The sequence below is a fragment of the Jaculus jaculus genome, chromosome 1 (assembly GCF_020740685.1).
Source record: "Jaculus jaculus isolate mJacJac1 chromosome 1, mJacJac1.mat.Y.cur, whole genome shotgun sequence".
NCBI classification, from domain to species: Eukaryota; Metazoa; Chordata; class Mammalia; order Rodentia; family Dipodidae; genus Jaculus; species Jaculus jaculus.
The window spans coordinates 50568849-50595665 of record NC_059102.1 but is presented as its reverse complement, the minus strand read 5'-3'; the positions used below and the strand labels follow the sequence as shown (position 1 = coordinate 50595665).

Genomic DNA, 26817 nt, shown 5'->3' with positions numbered 1-26817 from the left:
CATACAATTTCATAAGAAAATTTCTAAGTCCATAATTCTTAGGTAAGGCACTTCTATTTATTCTCAAATAAAAGTTTTATTAACATTTTTCTGTTTTTCTTATAATCAAGCCTCCATAAGTTATACAGTATTAGTTATTTCAAGTAAAACTTTATTAAGTACCCAATTTTGGCATAATTGCCAAATATCTTTACCTCTGAAAAGAAATGGAGTATTGGCATCAAGTATGTGAAAGCAAAGCTTAAATATAGAGACTATTTTAGATTTAGAGAATTGGTAATGTTTTATCTTATTGACCTTATGCAAGGATTTTGAAATCTCCCAAAGGAAGATTGCTTAAGGTGGTTGGTAAAATGTGTTCTGATGTGCCTTTAGGTACCATGTTATTTGCTCCCAAGTTCATCACAAAGCATGTGGGTTTGATCTATCTTCTTGTCACTCTGTATTCTTATGGAGGCAAGTTTTCATTTTTCTTCTTAAACTTGCTACTTCTTCCAGTCGAATTGTTCTCTTTTTTTTTTTTTTTTTTTTTTTTGCCTCTCTAGGAGTTCTGAAGGTGTAACTGTGTTCACGTAGCGCTCGCTGACCATCGCTTGACTCTACATTAGATGGTCTGGTTAGAGGGAAACTGTCGTTTTTCTGCAAAAACTTTCTTGACTTGAGTTTCATAGACTTTATTTATATGGGTACAAAAATCAAAAATGGTTGCAACAGCATCCATTTTAAGTTGTCAACTTTGTCCTGTCAGGTCCAAGCAGGAGACTTCAAAGTGCTGTGCACAAAAAGAAAAGTGTGTGATCCTGGCAAAAAGTTTTAGCACCTGACCAGGCGAATCTACTCTTTCTTCTTTAATGATTCTAAGGAAACCTGTGGAAGCTGATGGAGGTGTTAGTGCAGCTCGTGAGGTGCCAATGGTCGGCCTGGCTTTGGGCCCCTCACTTGGCACTACCTGAAGGCCTGTCTGTGGGGCAGGCAGAAACAACTCTCTAAAAAGAATAATTCTGTAAAATGTGATTCTTCTTTGCGGAAACAAATGACAACGACTTTGAGCAGCTCGCATGGGAAGTAAACTGTCCGAACAATTTTAACGTGTTAAATTTCAAAGTTTCCAAGTTGCTTGTCATTGCAAGAGGTATTTTAATTTTATTTTAAAGAAGTTATTTTTTAAAATATGTTTATGCTTTAGGAGGAAAGTTGGGGAGGGAATGGAATTATCATGGTTTGTTGTCTATAATTATGGAAGCTGTCAATAAAAAAGCCTAAAAATTATTTATTTACAAGCAGAGAGAGAAACACAGAGATAGAGGAAACAGAGAGAGAAAGAGAGAGAGGGGGAGAGGGAGAGGGACCAAACAAGTGTGCCAGGTAATCCAGCCACTATACAAGAATGAACTCCAGATGCATGCACACACCACTGTGCATCTGGCTTTAAGTGGGTACTGGGGAATTTAACCTGTGTTTTTAGTCTTTGCAGGCAAGCCCCTTAACCACTGATTCATCTCTCCAGCCCACAAGATATCTTATAAATGTAATTAAATTTAATATCTGTACCAGTGTTGTTTTTTGTCCCTATGGATATTTGAGAATTTAAATCATTTTCATTTTTATTCATGTTTTGCTTGTGTGAAATGTGGTGTAGGTGATGTATGCACCTGTATGTGCCCTTGTGGTACCTGTGGACATGTCTGCAGCAGGGTGCACTTGCTCGTGGTGGCCAGAGCAGAACTTCACCTGACTCTTTTCCACCTGCTCTTATTTGATCCAGAGTTTCAGAGTCACTTAGTGATCCTGGAGCTTCCTTGTTTTTGGCTTATTTGTTTTGTTCTGTTTTGCCAACTTCCAGAAATTATCCAGTCTCTGTTCCCCATGGGACTGGGTTGAAGATGTGTGTGGTCCTGCCCAGCTATTTATATGGGTCCTGGATTTCAGCTCAAACACTCTCTCAGGTCTCCTTAGACCTTTATACTTGCTCAGAAAGTGCTCTTTTTTTAAATGTGTGAAAGTCCAAAGCATGACTAAGTAATTCATCATGAACTTATTTTTCACAAAAGTTTTGGGAAAGAATTTATGTAAAATGCATATATTTTACCCTTATACCTAGTTATTATGATTCCTTAGACAGGATAGTGTAGATATTCTGTATATGCATGTGAATCACACTTTAAGAAATTCATTATTAAAAGAATTGTGAGATCCTATTACTAATCATTAAAAGAATAGATGATGCTTTGGTTCCTGGTAAAACTCTCACCAAGAAGTTACCCCATCATCAGAATATTGATGTGGAGACTATGAATCATAAGAAAAAATAGGGAATTTAAATCCAGAAAACAAGATATAAATGACATATGAATGGGCAATATACATCTAAAATATATAATTTCATTAATAAGCATAGAAAACAAATAAAAATAATGTAAACAATTCTCACCTATTGATTTGTTACCAATATCTTCCCTAGGAAAGATTTAGAGAACTGAATGAATCTTTCTCCAACAGGAATCTAACTTGAAGTTAACTATTGGAAGGTACCTAGCAATACATATCACATGTTGAAGTGATAAACTCATTTAAGCAAAAACTTGTACAGATACTCAGAAGAATATTTAAGAATGCTCAGCACTACATTGTTTGGAAGAAAGCAAAATTGGACACATATGGTCAATCGAGGGAAAAATGATTAATAACCTAGAAACATCTGTGTATAAGATAGTTTGCAACCTTTATTGAGGAATATGGCAAACTTCTGTGTATTATTTTTAAAACAATCCAAGACACATTCAGTAGATAAAAAGAAATTTGGCACCAATTATTGTAGACAGCCTCATTTTAACTAGAATACTGTATCTTAAGCACTTAATGTCTTTAAGCAGGGAAATGAAAGTCTTTCGGGCATAATAAATGAACCAAAAGCAAAACTTTCCAATTACATATTTTTCTATCTCTCAAATAACAAAACATATCTATGTACTCTTTCTGACTTGACATAAAAGAGGGTTGAATAAAATGAGCAACAAATTCCAAAAATAAGCATATATTAAAATATAGCTAAGCCTTACTAATTATGAGGAGATAATAGGTTTACTTACATGGGTGTTTAAAAAGTATATTTCATGATTTTTTTCAAGAATAATATCTCTTGGTCTGGGTAAGATGGCAGCATAGGAGCCATGCCAAGCCAGCCTAGGGAGAGATTTAAGCAAAACCACAGCAAAATACACTCTTCTGAAAAGTGAAGGAGTATAGGATATTCTTAGACATAGCCAAGAATCCAGAGAGACCAAGATTCACCAGAAGGGAGGAAACTGGCCAGGGTCCCACTGAGGCGCTCGTGGCCTGCCAATCTGCCAGATCCGTGCACCTGCCCAGCACCACTCAACCAGCTGCGTCAAGCAGTGGCAGCAGCAGAGACCAAACAAGGAACATTTTCAACTTCATCAGCCTTCTTGAAGATCAACTAAGGAGCTGCTGAAAGGTATACAGGTAGAACTGCATGAGCAACTCCAGAAGCCTAAACTCCCACATCCCCCACCATAAGAACCACAAACCTCTGGCATTTATCCCCTGGTGGCACAGCTAATCAGAGCTCCAGCTCCACAGCACAACATGGAGGGATTTATGTGGGCACTCAGCACTGGTGAAATTGGAAGCCACCCCAGAAGGTAATGAGGCCTACTGACAAAAAAAAAAAAAAAAAAAAAAAAAAAAAAAAAAAAAAAAAAAAAGCAGGTGCATAGGCCTGCATCCTGCATTAGAAGAGCTAATCTAACTTTCCTTGTCAGGAAAGGTTATGGGGTATGTATTCTTGGTTGGCTTTACCATTTTCAAATAACCTGTATTTGGGAGTTGAGCATTGTTGTCTTTGATGCTTACATATTTATAGGGTCTTTTTTCCTTCTGTCATTATTAGGAGTAGGATCTGATGCAAACACAGGCTGACCTGGAACCCAATTCAGAACAGAAATCTCTACCTGCCAGATGCCAAGATTAAGGGTGTAGAACAGCACACACCCTTAGGGATTTTGGCTTTATAAGACTGTTTGTTTTAATCCCCACAATTGCATACTTTGTTGCTCAGTTGAAGTTTAGAATTTGCCAGTAAATTGTTCGACCCAGTCCACTAGAATACTTGCTTAGCAAGCAAACTTAACACCTAGGATTACTGCTGAAGTTGGATTGTGGTACAAGAACTATACCTGGCACCTTAAACTCATATTCTGAAAACATATAGAGGTGGATTGCCACATCTAAGAACACTGCAGATAAGTAGAAAACCCAAGCATCAATCCATTCAGGATACAAAAGTCACTACATTATGATAAGAAACTCAAAGAACCAAGACAATACAGTCCCACCAAAAATTATAAATCCATCAGAAATGATCACCAATGACACTGTTTTAGATGAAATGCCTGATGAAGATTTTTTTTTAAATGATAGTATATATACTTAAAGAAATCAATGAAGTGAAAGGAATCAAGAAACCAAACTTCTGCAAGAGAACACAAACCAGGCTGAAATCCTAGCTTGGAAGAATACAGTTGGTGAAAAAAAAAAAACAAAAAAATAAAATAAAATAAACAACTCTGTGGAAAGTTTCACCAGTAGAATGGATGAAGAGAAAAGACTATCTAAACTAGAATACCAGGTGGCAGACATAATACAGTCCAACAAAAAGAAAGACAAGCTAATAGGAAGGTATGAATGGGAAATTCAAGATATCTGGGACAGTATGAAAAGATCAAACATAAGAATTCTGGGTATATTAGAAGGAGAAGAATTTCAATCCAGAGGCTTAGTAGGTGTTTTCAACAAAATCATAGAAGAAAATTTTTCCCAAATTAGGAAAGAAATGCGAATGCAGATACAAGAAGCTTTTAGAACACCAAAAAAGCTGGAAATACCCTTTCCTTGCCATGTTATAATTAAATGACTAAACACACAAAGCAAAGAAAATATATTGAAAGTAGTTAGATAGAAAAAACAAGCCACTGACAAAGGCAACCCTATCACAATAACTGCAGATTACTCAACACAAATTTTCAAACCCGGATGGGCTTGGAATGAGGTCTTCCAAGTTCTGAAAGATAACAGCTGTCAACCAAGATTACTTTATTCTGCAACGATATTTATCCAAATTGATGGATAAATAAAGACATTCCACAACAAAAACAGGTTAAAGGAATTTATGACAACTAAACCAGCTCTACAGAAAATACTTAAAGGAATTCTTCACACTGAAGAGAAAGCAAAACACACATAGGAGGAAATAGGAGAAAACAAACCACACTCAAATAACAGTTAAAACAAACGAGTAATGGGAAAACAGGAAACACTATAAAATAGGAAGAATGGTGAGAATAAATGCATACCTTCCAATAATAACTCTTAATATAAATGGCCTCAATGCACCAACCAAAATATATAGGCTTGCAGACTGGATTAAAAGGCGGGATCCTGCCATTTATTGCCTCCAGGAAACTCAGCTCTCAATAAAAGACAGATACTGTCTGAGGGTGAAAGGATAGAAAACAGTATTTCAAGTAAATGGGCCTAGGAAACAAGCAGGGATTGCTATCCTAATATCTGACAGGATAGACTTCAAACCAACATTAGTGAGGAAAGATAAAGAAGGTCATTTTATACTGATTAAAGGAACACTCCAATAGGAGGACATTGCAATCCTAAACATATATGCACCTAACATGGGGGCTTCCAGTTTCATCAAACAAACACTATTAGACTTAAGGTCACAGATAACATCAAACTGAAGTGTAGTGGGTGACTTCAATACCCCACTCTGATCAATTGACAGGTCATCCCAGCAAAAAATAAACAGAGAGACATCTGAAATAATTGATGTCATGGAATAAATGGACCTAACACATACATAAAGAACATTCCATCCAAATACTGCAGAATATACATTTTTCTCAGAAGCACATGGAACATTCTCTAAAATAGACCATATACTAAGACACAAAGCAAATCTCAACAAATACAGGAAAATCAAAATAATCCCTTGTACTCTGTCTGACCACAATGGAATTAAACTGCAAATCAGCAACAAGAATATCTGTAGAACATACAGATATTCATGGAGCCTAAATAGTACATTATTGAATTATCAGTGGGTCATTGAAGAAATAAAAAGGAAATCAATTTATTCATAGAATGAAATGGTGATGATAATAAAGCATACCAAAACCTTTGGGACACAAAAAGGCAGTCCTAAGAGGGAAATTTATAGCTCTAAGTGCCTATATTAAGAAATTAGAGAGTTCACAAATAAGCAATTTAATGCTTTACCTCAAGGCCTTGGAAAAAGAACAACAAGGCAACCCAAAAATCAGTAGAAGAAAAGAAATAAAAAAGATTAGGGAAGAAACTAATGAAATAGAAACAAACAAACAAACAAAAAATCCAAAGAATCAATGAAACAATGAGTTGGTTCTTTGAAAGGATAAACAAGATTGATAAACACTTAGCAAATCTGACCAGAAGAAAGGGGGAAGAGACAAAAATTAGGGATGAAAAAGGCAGCATTACAACAGGTGCCAAAGAAATTCATAAAATTATAAGAACAAACTTTAAGAATATATATGCCTCTAAGTTTGAAAATCTGAAAGAAATGGATGATTTCCTTGATTCATATGACCTACCAAAATTAAATCAAGATGAGATAAACCATTTAAATAAACCTATAACAAGTATGGACATACAAGAAGTTATAAAAAGTCTCCCAACTAAAAAAAGTCCAGGCACAGATGGAGTCACTGGTGAATTTTACCAGAACTTCATGGGAGAACTAACACCACTGCTTCTCAAACTTTTCCATAAAATATAAAAGGAAGGAATTCTTGCGCAATCCTTCTATGAAGCCAGCATCACCCTCATACCAAAACCAGACAAAGACTGAAAAAAAGAGAAAACTACAGACTGATCTCCCTCATTAACATAGATGCAAAAATTCTGAACAAAATGTTGGCAAATACAATACAAGAATATATAAAAAATATTATTCACCTTGAACAAGTTAACTTTATCCCAAGGATGCAGGGATGGTTCCAAAATATGCAAATTAGGTCAGGCGTGGTGGTGTATGCCTTTAATCCCAGCACTTGGGAGGCAAAGGTAGGAGGGTCACCGTGAGTTTGAGGCCACCCTGAGACTACATAGTGAATTCCAGGTCAGTCTGAGCTAGAGTGAGACCCTACCTCGAAACTCACCCCCCCAAAAAAAATGAAAATTGATAAATGTAATACATCATATAAATGGCTGAATGACAAAAGTAACACAATCAACTCAACAGATGCATAAAAGGCATTTGACAAAAATCTAACATCTTCTGATAGTAAAAGTCCTACTGGGAATGGAAGGAAAATATCTCAACATAACAAAAGCTATTTATGACAAATCTATAGCCAACATAACACTAAATGGAGAAAAACTTGAACCTTCTCTACAAAACTCAGGAACAAAACAAGGGTGCCCACTGTCCCCACTTTTATTTAATATAGTACTGGAAGTCTTAGATATAGCAATAAGGCAAGGGACACTCATAAAAGGGATAAAAATTGAGCTGGGTGTGGTGGCGCACGCCTTTAATCCCAGCGCTTGGGAGGCTAGGGGTAGGAAGATCACTGTGAGTTCAAGGCCACCCTGAGACTCCATAGTGAATTTCAGGTCAGCCGGGGCTAGAGTGAGACCCTACCTTGAAAAAACAACAAAAAAAAAAGGATAAAAATTGGAAAGAAAGAGATCAAATTATCATTATTTGCAGATGATATGATTCTATACATTAAAGACTCTACCAGCAAACTGCTAGAGCTGATAAACACTTTCAGCAATGTAGCAGGATACAAAATAAAACACACGCTGGGCGTGGTGGTGCACACCTTTAATCCCAGCACTCGGGAGGCAGAGGTAGGAGGATCGTCGTGAGTTGGAGGCCACCCTGAGACTACATAGTGAATTCTAGGTCAGCCTGAGCCAGAGTGAGATCCTACCTTGAAAAACAAAAAACAAAATAAAACACAGAAATCAGTACCTTTCCTGTATACTAAAAACAAACATGTGGAGGATGAGATCAGGGAATCTCTCCCATTCACAATTGCCTCAAAAAATATAATTAAAATAAAGTACCTTGGAATAAACTTAACCAGAGAAATAAAGGATCTCTTCAATGAGAACTTTAAAGCACTCAAATGAGAAATTGAAGAAGACACAAGGAAATGGAAAAAATATACCATGTTCTTGAATTGGAATAATCAATATTGTGTAGATGGTAAGCCCCTATTGCTGACAACTCCACATATTTTGGCTGCAAGGTCACTGAGAATTCCTGCTGGAGGTCGGCTGAAAACCTTCTCCATGTAGACCAGCTCACAGAAATCTAGAAAAAGCCATGCTGCATGCAGTTCAATGGGAGACAGATAAATCACAGTGAAGATACCCAACAGTAGACACTGCAAGGTTTATATTTGGCCAGCTAGGCCAAGTGAGCTAACAGGTGCAGTAGGGGCACATCTTTTATGGGGGAAACCAACCATCTTCTAATTTGACTGGAGGCCCACTTCATGGGAGGGACTACATCCCTGATACTGAAAACCTAAAACAGGGGTAGTCATGAGCCCTAGAGGTGTCATATCTGCTACTGTCTGGCTAAATGTATATACTATACTCACCAAACTGTCCCGTAAGCACTTCTCTTAATGTACAGACCCATATATAATGCTACTCTGACTTTTGGTTAAGGAATCTTCTCTTTTCAGATTGCAGTGACCTTGGGATGACTCAGAAGGTACCATGGTGCTGAGAAGAAGTGACAGAGGAGTACTCAGCACTGAAATATCTCAATCACACCTTCCATGGCTCAGGGTCCATTGCAGAAGAGGTGGCAGAAAGATTGTAAGAGCTAAAGGAAGGGTAGGACTCCTTACAATGTACTCCTCTAGACACAAAATAGCCTGGATATCCATGACCTCACAGTGCCTGACACTACTTACACAAGACCATCATAATAGGAAGAAAAAAACATGACATTAAAATAAAAGAGAGACTGATTGAGAGGAGGAAGGGATATGATGGAGAGTGGGTTTCAAAGGGCAAATGGGGGCAGTGAGAGAATTACCATAGGATATTGTTTACAGTTATGAAAGTTGTCAATAAAAAAATCAAATTAAATAAATAAAAATTTTAAAAGTGGATATGTAGAATAACAAAAAAAATTCAATCAATTCCTGACAAGTAGCTAGTTTTCGGTCCCTACTGTTTTGTTTGTTCTGAAGTATACTAAAACTGGAATCCTGCAAAAGAAAAAAAGAAAAATGTCAATCTTACCAAAAGCAACCTATACATTTAATGTAATCCCCATTAAAATTCCAATGATATTCTTCACATAAATAGAAAAAAATCCTAAAATTCAACAAATAAACAAAACATAAAAACCCCTCAAATAGCCAAAACAATTTTGAGTAACAAAAGTAAGGCTGTTGGTATCACCATACCTGATTTTAAGCTGTATTATAAAGCCATAGTAACAAAAATAGCCTGGTAGTGGCACAAAGACAGATATATAGATCAATGGAGCAGAATAGAAGACCCAGATGTTAATCCAGGCAGCTACAGCCACATGATTTTTGACAAAAATATTTATTGGAGAAAAGACAGCCCCTTTAAAAAGTGGTGCTGGAAAAACTGGGTATCTGCATATAGAAAGATGAAAATAGACCCTTGTCTTTCTCCATGTACAACAATCAAATACATGTAGGTCAGAGACCTTAATATCAGACCTGAAATTCTGAAACTGCTAGAGGAAAAGATAAGGGAAACTCTTAAACATATTGGCATAGGTGATAACTTCTGAATATAACCCAAATTGCTCAGAAAATAAAACCACTAATCAACCACTGGGATCTCATGAAATCACAAAGCTTTTGTACAGGAAAGGACACTGTGAATAGAGCAAATAGACAACCTACAAAATGAGAGAAAATCTTTGCCAGCTACACATTTGACAGAGGATTAATATCCAGAATATACAAAGAACTCAAAAACCAGACCAATTAGAAATCAAACCATGCAATTAAAAAAATGGGCTATTAGGCTGGGCATGGTGACACATGCCTTTAATCCCAGCACTTGGGAGGCAGAGGTAGGAGGATCACCATCATGAGTTCAAGGCCACCCTGAGACTACATAGCGAATTCTATGTCAGCCAGGGACAGAGAGAGACCCTACCTGAATAAAAGGGGCGGGGCTATGGAGCTCTGGAACTAAACAGAGTTCTCACCAGAAGAAATACTGAAGGCATATATACATCTAAAGAAGTGTTCTACATCTTTAGCCATCAGGAAAATGCAAATTAAAACTACCTTGAGATTCCATCTCTTTCCTGTCAGAATGGCTACCATCAAGAAAACAAATGACAGTAAATGTTGGAAAGGATGCCATAAAAGGGGAACCCTTCTACAGTATTGGTGGGAGTGTAATCTTGTACAGCCATTGTGGAAAGCAGTGTGGAGGTTCTTGAGACAGCTAAAAATAGATTTACCATATGATCCAGCTATAGCACTCCTAGACATATTTCCTAATGACTCTTCTCACTACCTTAGAGATACTTGCACAACCATTTTTATTGCCGCTCAATTCACAATAGCTGGGAAATGGAACCAGCCTAGATGTCAATCCACAGATGAATAGATAATAAAGATGTGGTACATTTATACAATGGAGTTCTATTCAGTGTTAAAGAAAAATGAAATTATGAAATTTGCAAGAAAATGGATAGATCTGGAAAGGATTATATTAAGTGAGGTAACCCAGACCCAGAAAGCCAAACGTCACAAGTTCTCTCTCATATGTGGATCCTAGCTACAATTATATAGACATGTGTGTGATCTAGAATCAAAAATCAGTAGCAGAAGCCCATAAGCTAGAAAAAAACTATAAGGGAGGGAGGAGAGGGAAGGTCTTAAGGGGATGGTATTGTTATATGTGTAAGTAGAAGAACAGATTACAGGGAGGGGAAAGGCCTAAGTGAGGTCAGGGGAAGATACTGGATAAAAGAAGGGCAGGGAGTAGGGTAAATCAATATTAAAGATATTCCGAATAAGACATATGAAAATCTACTTTCTTGAATAATGGCACATCCAGAAGCCATAGAGTGTTACTAGAAAATTTTCAGTGCCAGGGATGGGATACCTTCCAGTGAGTTGTTGGCCAGAGAGGTCCCTGTTGTCTCAAAAACATTATAGGCTATTGCCAAGGCCCTTGGTTTCCCGTGAGAAAGAGATGGTAAGACTCTATTGCTGAAGACTTCACATGCCTGAGCAGCAAAGTCACTGAGAAATCAAGCTCGTGCTGAGCAAAAAGCCTTCTTCGTGTAGCTCCACCAACTGAAAGCTGGAAAAAGCAGCACTGTATGCAGTCTTATGGGAGACAGAAGTCATCAGTGGTGAAAACAGTGGACACTGGAAGCCTCAAGTTTGGCCAGACAGGCCAAATGACTGAACAAGTACAACAGTGGCATGTCTGCTCTGGGGGAAACCTACTGCTCTTTAATTGGACTGAAGAGGGAAAACATGCCTGGTACTGAAAACCTAATCAAAAGCCTATGGCAGGGGAGGTCATGAGCCTTAGGGGTATAAAGCCTTATCTTGCCTAGATAAAGGCATATATTACTCTCACCAAATTGCCCTGAAGGCACTACACTCAATATTCATAGTCATATATTAATGCTACTCTCACTTCTGGTTAGAGAAGCTTATCTTTTCAGATGGCAATGACCACTGGAATGACCCAAAAGGCAACATAGTGCTGAGAAGAAGGGATGGAGGAGTGTCCAGCACTGAAACATTTCACACCCTCCAAAGCTCAGGGTCCATTGCGAACAAGGTGGCAGAAAGAATGTCAGAGCCAAAGGAAGGGTACCACTCTTTGCATACAACTGTCCAGACAGAAATGGGCCTCGATATCCATGACCTCACAGTGCCTAGAAATACCTACTACACAAGACCCTCATAATAGGAGAAAAAGATGATGGCATAAAATTAAAAATGAGACTATTGGAGAGAGGGAAGGGAGACAGAGTTATGAAGGGGAAAGCAGGATAGCGGAGAGAAATACCATGGTTTGTTGTCTGTAAGTATAGAAGTTGTCAATAGGAAAAGAATAGTAACTCTTATAAGTTCAGATATATTAATATGTCAAGGTATGTCAATGAAAATTCAGTTTATAGGAGTCATATATAACAATGTCATAATCAAAGAATTTTTCCTGTAGGATTTACTGGTAAAATAATGCCCTGTAAATACAGGCTAATAAAGGTGACTTCAACTTTTAAAATACAACGGATTGTGTTCTTTTATGATGTCTTGTGAAAATTCATGATTTTCATTTCAATTTTTCTACAGATATGGGCCTATCACTGAGGGAATAGCTCAGTACAGAATTCACATTTCATTCAAACTTCTTGAAAACAATTTTAGCCTGAATTCTTCTTGCTTTAAGAAATTCTACAGATTGAACAGATAATCTCTTTAAATGCAGTAATAAATGCATGTGTCATTTCAGAACTGCACAGTCTGAGTCAGAAAAATGTGGATTGGTGTAATTTACTAAAACATATAACATGCCTAATTAATGTATTGATTTTAAGTCATGATTCATTCTCATTAACTCACCTTCTTTTTATGCAGTAAGTCATATTCTTTTTTGTTTGTTTTTCAAGGTAGGGTCTCTCTCTCTAGCCCAGGCTGACCTGGAATTCACTATGCAGTCTCAGGGTGGCCTTGATTGCATGGTGATCCTCCTACCTCTGCCTCCTGAGTGCTGGGATTAAAGGCGTGCACCACCATGCCAGGCTCATAGTTATTCTTTAAATTCAAACTGAGGAGAATATACATTTCTATCTGGGCTTACTTAATATTTTAATTTTAAAGTGTTTTACAATTGGATAGGCAGTATTCAGATTATATTCTCACACTTTCTTTATATCCTGCCACATTTCACTATGCAAGTTTCCAAACTTGTTATTAGTAAAAACAGATATACAACATACTCAACATGTGACTATATTGATGATCCCTTTCTACTGTCACTGGGGAAAAAAATCCCCTAATCATCCCTGAAGGAGTGCTAGGTCAAAGATAGAAAAGGTGGGGACTTGATAGAGAAACATCTATCACACTTTCCTGACTCATGAGGATAGCTGTTGTTGTAATGTGCCAGAGTTACCTCAGGATCTTTAAAACCCATTGCCTGGGCTACAGTCACAGGGCAGAATCTTGGTGGGTGGGACCTGAGCAGGCATCAGTTTTAGATCAAGTGATCCCATAAGCACCTAAGATTCAGAACCAAAGTCTTAAGGAACATTAAAGTTCTTAAAGAAGCAGCTTTCAACAGAGACCAGTCAGCAGCTTATAGTTTATTAAGTGATGGTATAAAGTAAGAGGAGCCAACAGGGCAGCTGATATTGTGTTTAAAAGGAAAGAAATTAATGGACTAAATGAAGGGCTCACATCCTTCAGAATCTGACACCTGTGCTATTCATTGGGGATGAAATAATTAGGAATTAGGCCACCTGTGTGTGTTCTCTCCACCTCAAATTCTCAAATGAGATCAAGGTTCAATTATTTCCAGACTAGAGTTGAAGGAATTAGAGGACAGGAGAAATCAGCTTAAGCTTTCTTTTAAAACTGGCTTACTGTTTTTTCTTCCCTTGGACCTCAATTTTCTGCATGATCTTTGTGCCCTTTAACAACAGCATCACCTGCTCAAAGCTGCACAATTTCCCCCAAAGTTATGTATCTGCTTTTACTTTTAATAAAAAGGAAAAATGAAGGAAATGTGAAAAGCTTTATACTTCCAGTAGATGGGGCTTTAAAAAAATACTTGCTGCTATCACATTGGCTAGAATACCAGTTTCTGCCATTTTTTAAAACTGCACACATTGAGAAGTTCAGCAGCTTCCAAATGTCTGTTTAGTCTCAGAAACAAGTGGTTTTGAATTATGCTCTGTACTCTGGGAATTTTTTTAATACAGCATACATTATGATGTGTGTGTTCCCTCTGGGTTCATAAATTCATCTATTACATGATCATTTAATTAGTATTTCTTTAGAACTTATCATTTAATTAGTATTTCTCTAGAACTTTCTTGATGGGCCTCCAAATAATAATAAATCATATGAGAGACTTATTTTACACCTTACTTTAGCTTTTTCTTCATTTTATTTTATCTTTTTTTTTTTTTTTTCTGTAGTCCTGGACGGTCTTGATCTCCTGATCTTCCTACTTCCACTTCCAGAAGTGCTGAAATTATAGCAGTTGGCTCTACCATACCTGATAAATCCCACTTTTTAGTTGATACATAGTTATGATTTCATCCTATTCAGGTCACAGGGAGTTTGGGACTATATAATTTTAAAAAAGCATATTTCAGTTTTGTTTTTTTTTTCACTTTTTCATTCAGTGGTAAACTTGCTATCAGACCCAAGTTGACATATAGGCTATAGGAGATTCCCAGGTTGAGATATCCTGAGCTTTCTCATTCTTAGCTATTGCAGTCAGGTTCACATTGCTGGTAGAAATCACTCAAGCAAGAGCAGCCTGTGGGACAAAGAGTTTTATTTTGGCTTACAGGCTCAAGGGATGGCAGGGAAGAATGATAGCATGAGCAGAGGGTGACCATCACCTCCTGGCCTACATAAGTGGACAATAGGAACAAGAGAGTGTGCCAAACACTGGCAAGAGAACACTGGCTATGATAACAATAAGCCCGCCCCCAACAATACACTGCCTCCTGGAGGTGTGAATTTCCAATTGCTATCAGCTGGTGAGAATGGCATTCAGAATAGTTCATGGGGGACACCTAATCAAACCACCACATTCTGCCCCTGGATCACATAAACTGATAACTATACATGATGTAAAGTGCAATGCATTCATCCAATTTAAAAGTTCCCATAGTTTTTATCAACTCCAGTGAAGTTCATACATCCCCATAATCCAAGGTCTTTTAACTGAGCCATAATGCCAAAAAATCTCCCCCCACAAAAAAACCCACCATAATGGCACAGAATAAACATTCACACTGCAAAAGATGGCTTTGGGCATAGAAAAGAAATATTCAACCAACACAAGATTTAAAACAGGGCAAACACCAAGCTCCAAGTCCAATAACTCTAGCCAGTGACAAGTCTCTAAATCCGATAATCCTAACCAGGAGCAAGTCTCTGGCATTCCAATTCCACCCCTCCAGCTGGGCTACTCACAGTCCTGGAAAACTTCATCCAGGGCTGGCAGCTTTCCTTAGCAGCTAACTCATGATCCTAGCATCTCTACTGGTCTCCACTGCAATCCATGGTTCATTCTTATGGCCCTATAGGGTCTCCATGCAGGGATCCAGTAAACCTGCTTCACACTGCCCACGGCCATTTCCAAAACACAAGACCGTGTTGCACACTCAATCACCCTCTCTTTTCTGCATTTCTTATACTCCACAATGCCAAGTAGGATGCCAATTTGTTAATCCAAGAGAGAATAAGGCAGAATTGGAAGAAGGGAACACTCCTTGAGTACTCAGGCCACTTCAAAAGAGTCTACATTCTTCCTGTTGCCCCTGTGCAGGTCAGCTGGCCCAGTCTCAAAGTTTGTAATCTCTCAATTGCAGCTGTATGGGCAGTAGTTTACCTAAAGATTTTTCTTTCTGTGCCATATCCCTCTGCTCACACCAATTCATTTCTACACAAAGCAACCCTGCCCAACTTCTCAGGACCAGGCATAATAGCAAGCTTCCCACACAAACTGCTAGCCTAGTCCAGGCCAAACCCTTTCTCACCTTCATGAGCCAAAGCTCACAGTCCAGAGATCTTACTGCATTCAGGCCTTTCAACTCTGACCAGGATAGTCCATCAAGCTGTACTTACAGCACTGCAAGGCATCTCTTAGGCCAAGGTTCCAAATCCTTCCACATTCCTCTTGAAAATCAGCTCCAAAAAGCCAAAGCCACAGCCAGGTGTCAGCAGCATTCCCACTGCTCAGTACCACTTTACTGTTGTAGTCAGGTTCACATTGCTGGTAAAAATCACCCAACCAAGAGCAACTTGTGGGACAAAGAGGTTGATTTTGGCTTACAGGCTCAAGGAGAAGCTCCATGATGGCAGGGGAAAACGATGGCATGAGCAGAGGGTGGACGTCACCCCCAACATAAGTGGACAATAGGAACAAGAGAGTGTGTCAAACACTGGCAAGAGAACACTGGCTATAATACCCATAAGCCAGCCTCCAACAATACACCACCTCCAGGAGGCGTTAATTTCTAATTGCTATCAGCTGGTGTGAGTGGCATTCAGCATACCTGAGTTTATGGGGCACCTGAATCAAACCATCACACTAGCCATAATCCTTTGCAGGCAAGTTCAAGAAAATCAAGGTCTAAATTAGTTTCAATGTTAACATGTTCTTCCATAAAGCCATTCCACGATGCAAGTATAAACTTCGAAACTTCTACTTTGAGGAAGACAGAATTAATGACAGTAGTTCACAAACATTCCTAATCAGAACAACATGTCAATCTTTAAGAACTCCCAAAACTATATCCATACTCCAAAACCAGTCAGTGATAATCTCTGAGGCAAGTCACAGGCATCTGAAGTTTTCAAGCTCCCAGCTGATGCCAGTACGCAGTCAAGGGTAGGGAATCTTTGACTCACTAATGCAGCCAAAGAACTTGCTTTATGTTGGCTGAGGCGGGTTGGAAACATTCTGCATCTCTCAGGAAATAGCATACATTTTTCAGGAATGAATGAACCTGTGGCAAGCAAACCATCAGGGAAAAGTGAGGCAGGATAGGCTTCTTACTGGTCACTTTATCTCTATGAATGTGAGTTGTAGATGACCATTTTTTCTGGTGGAAAACAAAGTAAGGCAGTCAAATATAAAAAGAAAAGGAGTATTTCATATCAAGAAAAATCATTTTTAAAGTCTTTCCAAGTGTTGCATGTTATTCTAGGTTTATCTTATCTTTGTACAACATAATTCTTTAAGCAAACAATCGCGATAAATAACAATAAAGCAAGAACTAGTTTGTTAAATTTTATTTATTAGCAGACTATTTTGTGTGTAAAAATTAGATAGGTAATTTAAAATAAAAAAAATAAAAATAATTGTTTTAAATCTTAATGTGGTTAATGATTTCATTATAGAAAAATAAATGATATAATAATGGTTGTTTGGTATCTATTTAGCTTATGAATAATACATAGGCAAATATATTCTTAGAGTTCATTAACTCATTCAGCATGTTCTTATGGGGTGAATGCTATAAGGGAGCTAAGAACTGGGTTGGGGGCTGTGCATGGAAGAATGGACAAAATCCTTGTTCATGAAGATTTCAGCTTGATGAGAAATACATCCATTTAATAAATAAGAATAACATTAAAAAGAGCCATGAGAAGGAATTTATGAGACAACATAAATGCTTGTTTTGGCATGTCATGCAATAGTGGGTCAAGAAAGTTTCCCCTTTAAGAAGGGGGGAATCAGAAAAATTGAAGTGACTCAAGCTAAGTACTTTAGCTTGTTTCTGTTTCCTTTAATTTCTAGATAAATGTGCTTTCTCAAAGAACTATCTTCAAAGAGAGTAAATTTTAATACCCTAAAAATTAGTTACCCTTTTTGGTCATTATTGATATGAAGTAGTCTTTGAGACCATCAGCATCCAGATTTTATTCATTCGTCAATTTTGTATCTGTGTGGTATACATCTCCTTGTCTTACTGACTTGCTGATATAAATGAACATTTATATCCTACTGTGTTATAGGTATTATGTGTGATCATCCTACATACTAAGTCCTCAATCAGCACCTCATTTCACCTGAGTTTTTGCATGTCATACTATACTGAAAACAGCATTTTGATCAAGGTGATATAATAGTAGTTTCCAAAATTAGCGATTTGAAATCTATAGACTTGCAGGTCTAATCCCAAGGTTTTGATTCAATAGGTCTAGGAATGGATCCTGGAATCTGTAATTTTAAAGCATTTCCAGATGTTTCAGATGATGAGCTGAACTGGGGAGCCACTTGTCTATGGAAGCTCTGAAATGACTACCCCTAGTTAACTGGAATTGGAATCATAAGTGGGACTACCTTGCTGCTTCTTGATCCTAAACTGGTATATAAAATCCCTCTAGAAGCAAAGAAATTTTGAAATTCAATGTAATTATAGCATCCTGAGCTAACACACACTGAAACAATGCTTGCATAAAGCCTCACCGAAAGCCCATACACACTGAAGTCAGGACCCAGCTGCTGTCAAGCTACCTCCATTCAATAGCCCTCTCTTCGTGTTAGACACTATTCTTTTAAGACCTATGGCTAGGAAAAGTTCAACTCTGACTCCAAATTCTACCTCAAAGCTGTCAGTTCCTCATTAATTTTCTGTTCTAAGAGCAACAATCACAGAAAAACATTAAATTTAAGTTTGTGTTCAGTGTCAGTCTCAGACATTTTTAGTACTTTAGGGTGAATCCATGATATAATTATACCAGATTTTTTTCCTTCTGGAAGTTGAAACCACTCATACCTCATTTTTTAATAAATAGCAAATGGTGACTATAAATATAGTTACTACCACATAAGGTATAATTTGAAGGATGGGCTTAAAGAAAAAGGAACTATAATCAGGATATAAAAACACTTGTGAAATACAGTACTTTGTAACTGGCCTTCAGTGCTTTCTTTTAAATCATACCTTGTAATGTAACATTAGTGCACCAAAGTATCCTCTATAGGTGAAAAAAATAACAAAACAATATCCTTAGAAAGTTATTTTGTAAATGTTCTTGGCAAGCAGCCTATTCAATTCTCTATCTAATCAAGAATAAGATCATAATATTTTAAACATTAAAGCAGTTTACTTTAACAGTGTTTTTAATTTAATATTTTATATTTTATAGTGTAAATATATTAAAGATCAATGGCAAATCTCTGAGTTAGGTATGCTGGGGGAAGGCTTTGGAAGTTGAATGGAGATGAAGAAGGAGGTAAAGAAGGAAAAAAAATTAACAAGTAAATCCCAATGGCTTAGTTTGATGTAAGTAGGAAGTTAGGGCAGGGAAGATGTGTTTGTGCTATTATGATGACACATTGGCTGTTACAGGCTGCTTGTGTTCATAGTGGGGCTCCTTTGTCTACCTTAAATGTAGTTGAGGCAGCAGCCACCAACTCTGATGCCTGCAGGAGGGCTTCCAGCATGCATTCCATTGGCCATGCTCAGTCACATAGTCCCCTACCTGCAAAAGGCACTGGGGAAAGTCCTTAGGAGGAACTTTGGTTTGGTGATTAGCTGATAGCTCTGACCCCAGGGGATTGCACTACAATAGGACAGGTCCGGGAGGATGTTGTCAAAAAGTCTAGGTATCTGGAATGCAAAAGAAGGAATGAAACCATGGAGAGCTTACAGCAAGAGTGAGAAGATGATTAATGAAAATTATGAATAAAATAAGATGGCTAAAGAAAGAGATGGTGTCAGTAGCAATGGGCAAGTCATTAAATGAAGTGTTTATATGTTAAAAAAAAAAAAAAAGCTCATGTCTTTATTTTGCTGACAGACCACAACCTTAGTGAATTGGAAGTACTGCCTTATTTATTATTTGTTTTATATATTTTCTATCATGGGCTATTCCAGTATCAGGATATGGTAGCACATGGTACTATTTAATAGAAAAGTTAATTGAGACTGATGGTAAAACTGTGAAATGTTCTGGGCTTCAAGAATAATTCCAGTCATCTTCCTTGTCTCCAGCTTTCTGTTTATATGAGCTTTGAACTTGAACCACCCTTTCCAGAAAGATTATAAGCCAAGCTATCTGAAGATTTTACTTGTGCTGCCCAGAGAAGAATGGGAGTGTTCTCACAAATGAAGTCATCTAAGTTAAAGGCCATGTTCAATGTATTTGTGTGCCTTCACTCAGTTCCCTCTCAGTTTATCACAACATAGTGAATGACAATGTATAAATATGGAACCAAGATCAGAGAAAAAATGAAGACATTTATTAAAGCAGAAACTTTTCCATTTTCCTATTTCTTTTTTGGCTATTTTAATGTGTTTAATGTTCTGCTTTTTTACAGTCTTACTACACACCAACTCCTATTCCACATTTATTCATTTATTCTTTTATTCATTCTTCACTGAACAAATATGTCTGGGAGTTCTTTCCATCTATGTTTTTCCAGTCATTACTCCTTGAAGGGAACATAGTATGTATGGTGAGTAATGGTGAGTAAGGGATAATGTTCTTTTTGGTAGTTTTGAGAAAATTAGTGAAATAGTAACTCAGCACTGAGTGACTTTCGTAGTCAGAATGAGGCATATAAAGCTAACTGCTCAATAGTTAATATGGCCAACCCACCCAAGTTATAGTCCTGCCTTTATAGTTAATAATAATATATCCTATTATTATTATAGAAAAATAAAGATTCAATAGTCTCATCATCCTACTTCCCAGATTGGCTATCTAGAATTAGATTAGATATGTGATTCCCATAATTAATTCAAATCAATCTGTACAGGTTCTATAATATACTTTTTTCAAGCATTCAGACAGAATTCTGAACATCTCACGATATCATTTTAATGCATCTACAATTTTTGTTATTTTATCATTACAAATTATCTTCTATATAATACTGTTTCTGTCCTTAAGATAACACTTTAGAAATACAATTATTGCATCAAGGAGTATTTGCATTTGAAACATATTCCAGCCTGCCTTTCAGAGTGCTATTGTTAATTGTAGTTCCTACTATACAATATGTAAGCACCTGTATCAAATGTAGATATATATCATCTGGTCTTTATAGGTAATTTACTTAATGTAACAATTGTTTTTATAACAGTCAAAATAATAAACTTCACATAATTTACAAGTGATTTTAAGTAGGAAATGAAAATATTCATTTTTAATCTTCTTTATGGTTAATGAAACATATGTGTGAAACATTTGGGAAGTATGGAAAAACCACACAGTTCATTCATCCAAACATATATCCTATTAAAGGTGGACATAGTTTCTTCCAGTCTTTCTTTCATGCTTTGAGAAGTGTTTTGTACTTGCCTTTGCATGAGCACTGAAACTATATAGTTCTATTTCAAGATGCCTTTTATAAATTTGTCTAATATAACAGCAACAATATGAGCCTGCAATTACAAAAGTGCTAAACTGGAATCCACAATTAACTTAGTGTCATGTTTACAAATGTTTACAAAATGTTACTTCTCTGAAGCTCTGTTGCAAGCTTTCTAGGTTTGTTTTAAGAACATGTGACATTTGCATGCACGTGCAGGTGTGTGTGCACACAAACACACACACACATACACACACACAATTCCAACTGTGGTAAGCTTTTTAAAATTATATGCATGTGCTCATTTTAAAAGAGTGTTGCAAGTACTGACCAGTTCTAGGACCTGCAGTCCTCAAGGGAGACTGGAAGAAACTCAATTAGCTGGTATAAACAAACCTCCAACATGACATTCAGAGCCCATCATGCTATGAAGCAAACTGGGAGAACCTCTGTCTGGTCTGCTGACTTCTTTAGAAATAAGTTTAAGCAGATATGTGTTGGTAACACTATCAAGTTCATTTAGGTGACATGTTTCTTCTGTATTAACAACTCCCTAGATGAGCTAGCAAGCGAACTAATTACTAAGAATCTGATCACCAAGCACACACACCAAGCCTTCCAAAACAGAAAATAATATTCAATATACTATACTGTAATTCACTATGCATTGAATATGAAATGTTGACAACAATTTTCAGACATTGTGGATGACTTAGGTGTGGGGCCCAGCTAGAGAAACTAGGTCACTGAGGGTAGATTTTGATGATGTGTTATCCCTGGTCACTGCCTGGCCCTGTATCCTGTTCAACATGAGATGAAGAATTCCCTCCACATGGTGGTGAATGCTTATATTTCTAGCAGTTGGGAGTCAGAGGCAAGAGGATCATGAATTCAATACCTCCTCAGCTACGTAGTAAAGTCCAAGCCAGCCTAGGATATCATATAAGAAAGGGAGAAAGAGTAAAAAAGCAAAGCAGAGGCTGGGGAGATTGTTCAGTGGATAAAGGCACTTGCTTGCAAAGCCTGTGATCTGTGCTTGATTCCCCAGTACCCACATAAAGCCAGACACAAAAAGTGGAGCATTATCTGAAGTTCATTTGTAGCAGCAAGAGGTCCTAGCATCACTTGCTCACACACTCTCTCTCATACATATAATAAAAATATTTTTTAAAAATTTTTATTTATTTATTTGAGAGTGACAGACACAGAGAGAAAGACAGAGGGAGAGAGAGAATGGGCGCGCCAGGGCTTCCAGCTGCAAACGAACTCCAGACGCGTGCGCCCCCTTGTGCATCGGGCTAACGTGGGACCTGGAGAACCGAGCCTCAAACTGGGGTCCTTAGGCCTCACAGGCAAGTGCTTAACCGCTAAGCCATCTCTCCAGCCCATAAAAATATTTTTAAAAAATAAAATAAAATGTCTTCTCATGCACTCTTGCCCTCATGATGTTCTGCTTAAGGACATGGGCCAAAAAACTATGATCTAGCTGGGCTTGGTGGTGCGCATTGTTAATCCCAGCACTGAGCACTCAGGAGGCAGAGGTAGGAGGATAACTGTGAGTTTGAAGCCACCCTGAAACTACGTAGTGAATTCCAGCTCAGCCTGGAATAAAGTAAGACACTACCTCTTAAAACCAAAAAAATTTTTAAAAAGAAAGAAAAGAAGCTGATCTGAATTCTATGATGCTGTGAGCCAAAATAGATCCTTTCTCCCTATGTTGTTTTGGCTAAACATTCTGTCATAGCAATGAAGCAATGGCAAAAGTGATGCTTTATCTAAACCCACTCAGATGAGTTCTCTTCAATATAAATGTGCAAACTTACTGTGAAATGTCTAATTAAAAAAAAAAAAAACCTTCCAAGCATAAAAGATAGTATATCTTCTTCTAGGGTTTAACCTCTAGCCATAACTATTAATTAATGGAAAAAATAACCCATTCCAACTTTTCTTGCTCCCACCAGAAAGTCTGGACTGCCATGCTCATGTAGGTCACACGAATGAACATTTTAGTATTCCTCCTGTTCTTCAGTTTTCATAATTTATGTACAACAATTCCTACAAACCTACCTTTCTGCAGAGGACAAGGGGTGCCTCTTTAGCTTTCCTGCAAAGTTTGGATTCCTGATCTTAATCACAGGAGGAAAAAGAAACATCTGTGTTGGTTGACATTGTGATTGCTTAAAGAATCCTCCAAAAACAACAGCCCCCCTTGTGATTGAACCATCTTCTCTCATCTGCTTTTAATTTGAACTTCAGAGTATCACAGATATGTGAAAGGTTTCAATCTGACTTTTTACAAGTAAATTTATTTTGCTCATGTGTAGAAAGTTGTGAAATATTGTAAAATGTAATATTGAGTTATACTTAGCCATTTTTGTGTCTTCTGCCAGATTTACTTTTGTTTAATTGCATATAGGAGCCCAGGGTTGGTTGCCACTGTCCTCCAAAAGTAATTCTACATTTAGGGGCTGGAGCCATAGCTCAATAGGAGAAGGCATGTTTAGTATTTGCAGGTCCTTGGGTTCACTCCTCAGCATGAAGGATAATTTTATATTTAATAGTACTTGCAGAATATATGACATTATTTTAAAACACATTTTTCAGCAAAATCTATGGTTTATGAAAAATGTTTATTAATTACAAAAGTGAAAAAATTATATAAATCACACCTTCCAAAATTCTTGCAACCTTATGGAAGAGGAAGTGAAAAGCATTTGTAAGAGCAAAAAGATGGTATTTGGGACCGTGGAATGCTGACTTCTCTGTTTGTTATGGCTGTTAAACTCATGAATAGTGGTTTTCTGTACAAAATTGAGCCTGTCAATATTTCATCATGGTTGAGGAAGGGATTTATGAGACACAACAACTCCCAGAAAAGCTAGTTGCAAGTGATAATTTCTGGGGTATGAGAGTCATGGTTTTAGTGATGTAGCTGGTAAATAACTTTCCACCCACAATCATGCAAGTGACCCTTGCATGAAGAAGACAGGAAGGTAGCATGGAGATCAAATGGGAAGGAAAAGGGGGTCTTAGTAGACGGGGAGAGAGGTTAATTAAATGAGGCAGTGGGATTAAAATATATTGCATACTTGTATGAAAGTGTGAAAGTTATCTTGTTATAACCATTTTGATAAAACAAAATCCATCATTGTTTATAAAGCCAATTTCATATTTTTCTTTCTTTCTTTCTTTTTTTTTTTTTTGGTTTTTTGAGGTAGGGTCTCACTCTAGCCCAGGCTGACCTGGAATTCACTATGGAGTCTCAGGGTGGCCTCGAACTCACAGCCATCCTCCTACCTCTGCCTCCCGAGTGCTGGGATTAAAGGCGTGTGCCACCACACCTTGCTCCAATTTCATATTTTTAAGGAAAATAAGTCAAAAGTTTTCCTTCAACTCTATTGCTGAAAAGACTTTTAAATCTGTTCTTCCTGGAAAGCAAATTTTATTACTCAAAGTCAGGGATATCTTTCTTGAAGAATTTTTTTCATTCTTAACACTGGTGACATATTTCTTCTTAACAAAGGATATAGATTTGTATTCTCATAATTTTATCATGTTTCTTCTTATGTTTAATATAGTTTTTCCTTTCTTTTCTACCTTGTGATTGAAAGACTTATTTGTTTAACATGAGTCAATCATTCTCTTGATGCAAACAATTTGTTGTAGATATAACATGTCATACCTGACCCTGCACAGTGTTTGCAGAGATACCAGAGTTCCTGTGGAAGATGAACTGGATGCGGTCAGTAACCCTAACTGGACCCATGGCAAACCATGATAAAAGCAAAGTCATTAAAACCCCTCGACCTAGGATTTGGAGTGGAGTCTCTGAGAGGCTAAGCAATTTGTTAAGCAAACCTCAGCTGAAGTTCATACAGCAGGCAGAGTTTAGATCACCATGAAAAATCATATGGTATTATATAAAAGTCACAATTGAGTTAAATTCTAATTAAGCTAATGAAGCTCATCTGCAGAGTGTCTTCCAGACTGACGTTCACGAGAAGCACTATTGTCAGAAGTTTCTTTTGCTTTCTCTCCATGTCTTAGATGACCCTATGTGTCAGGAAGAGTTGTTATAATTATTTTGATTTTAAAATAATTATTAAATGAATATTACAAATCTCACTCATTTTACATTTATATTGCTAGAATTGAATCAAATTTAACATCTTGATAATTTCTTAATCTGAAACCTAATGATTCTAATAAAGATGGATATTCCTCTAACTGTTTTCATTTCCTTGAAATAAAAGGTTCTAATGAAATGATGGTCCAAATAGCTTTCTTCATGTTTTTTTCTGAGAAATTCAAGACTGACTTACTTAGTTGTTAGTATGTTGTCAAGTATTAAGATATAACATAAGGACATAAATACACGTTTTATTGTCTGATAGTAAAGCTCTATTATAAAGGAGACATGATAGTAAATATTACAATAGTGAATCCATTATACTTACACCTATATTTTCAAGTCTCTATTTTCTTCATTTGATCAATGAGATTGTATCTCTACCAGTGCAGTGAGAAATTGAGGGAGCCAGGATTCCACCCTATGTCTACCTGATTTCAAAGACTATTGTAGCGGAATAAGCCAACTGCCAGCACTGCTTGTTAATTGTCTCCATTGATAAGCAGTGATCTTAAAGTTAGAAGCTACTGTTATAGACATCTTTTAAAATCCCACCATAGGGCTGGCGAGATGGCTTAGCAGCTAAGGCACTTGCCTGAGGAGCCTAAGGACCCAGGTTCAACTCTCGAGAATCCACATAAGCTAGGTGTACATGGTGGTGCATGCATCTGGAGTTCATGTGCAGTGGCTCAAGGCCCTGGCATGCCCATTCTCTCATATAAATAAATAAAATTTAAATATTAATAAAACTACCATATAGTCCACTGGATAGGTCAGCTAAATAAGTATACATTGAAATTTTTTAAATCCCTGCCATTACCTATATTTCACCCCAGCATATTGGTGTGATTGACTATTTCTAAGCAGTTTCCTGATACCAAGCACATGAAGGCCCATATATACTCATTTTGGTACAAAAATCAGCTGTCTCAATTATATAGAATATGGCCTATATTTTCGTATACAGCTAAGTAATCTTTAGTATATTTTGATATTGTTTCAGCATAATATTTTAGAAGGTAGGAGAATTTTAATTACAGATCTTATTGGAAGGCATATAACCCAGTGGTCCAGCTGTCTATTTTCCTTTCAGACTATAAAAACAGCCAGGCATGGTGAGACATCCCTGGAGTGACAGTACTCTTGGGAGACTGAGACAGAAGGATCGTGAGTTGGAAGCTAACCTGCCTAGACTACATGAGGACACCTTTGCGATAGGAAAAAAAAGAGAGGGAAGGAGAGAGAGAGATAGACAGAAAGAGACATGGAGAGAAGAGAGAGACTATGAAAATACATAATAAAATTCCAATAATACATCCAATTTTAAAGTGAAGGAAAACTAATGGTATTGCCACTAATTCCAAAGTTCCATGAGTGAACAAGTGCCCATCCTTGGCTGACTTCTCATTGTCTCACCCCTGTACTGAGACAGCCAGCAGGATGGGCTTGAGCTGAGATGGCAAGCAGGGGTTTCTATAGAAAATAAGGGATTGATAACCAGGACTCTCTAAACGTTTGCTCCTTTCCCCTCTAGAAGGCCCCTCTTTCCTTTC

At 37.3% G+C, this 26817-nt stretch overlaps 1 pseudogene; it reads right to left on the bottom strand.

Annotated features, from left to right (window-relative positions):
* Positions 1-265: 265 nt before the first annotated feature.
* On the bottom strand, positions 266-24901 carry LOC101598451 (annotated as a pseudogene).
* Between the last annotated feature and the right edge of the window lie 1916 nt (positions 24902-26817).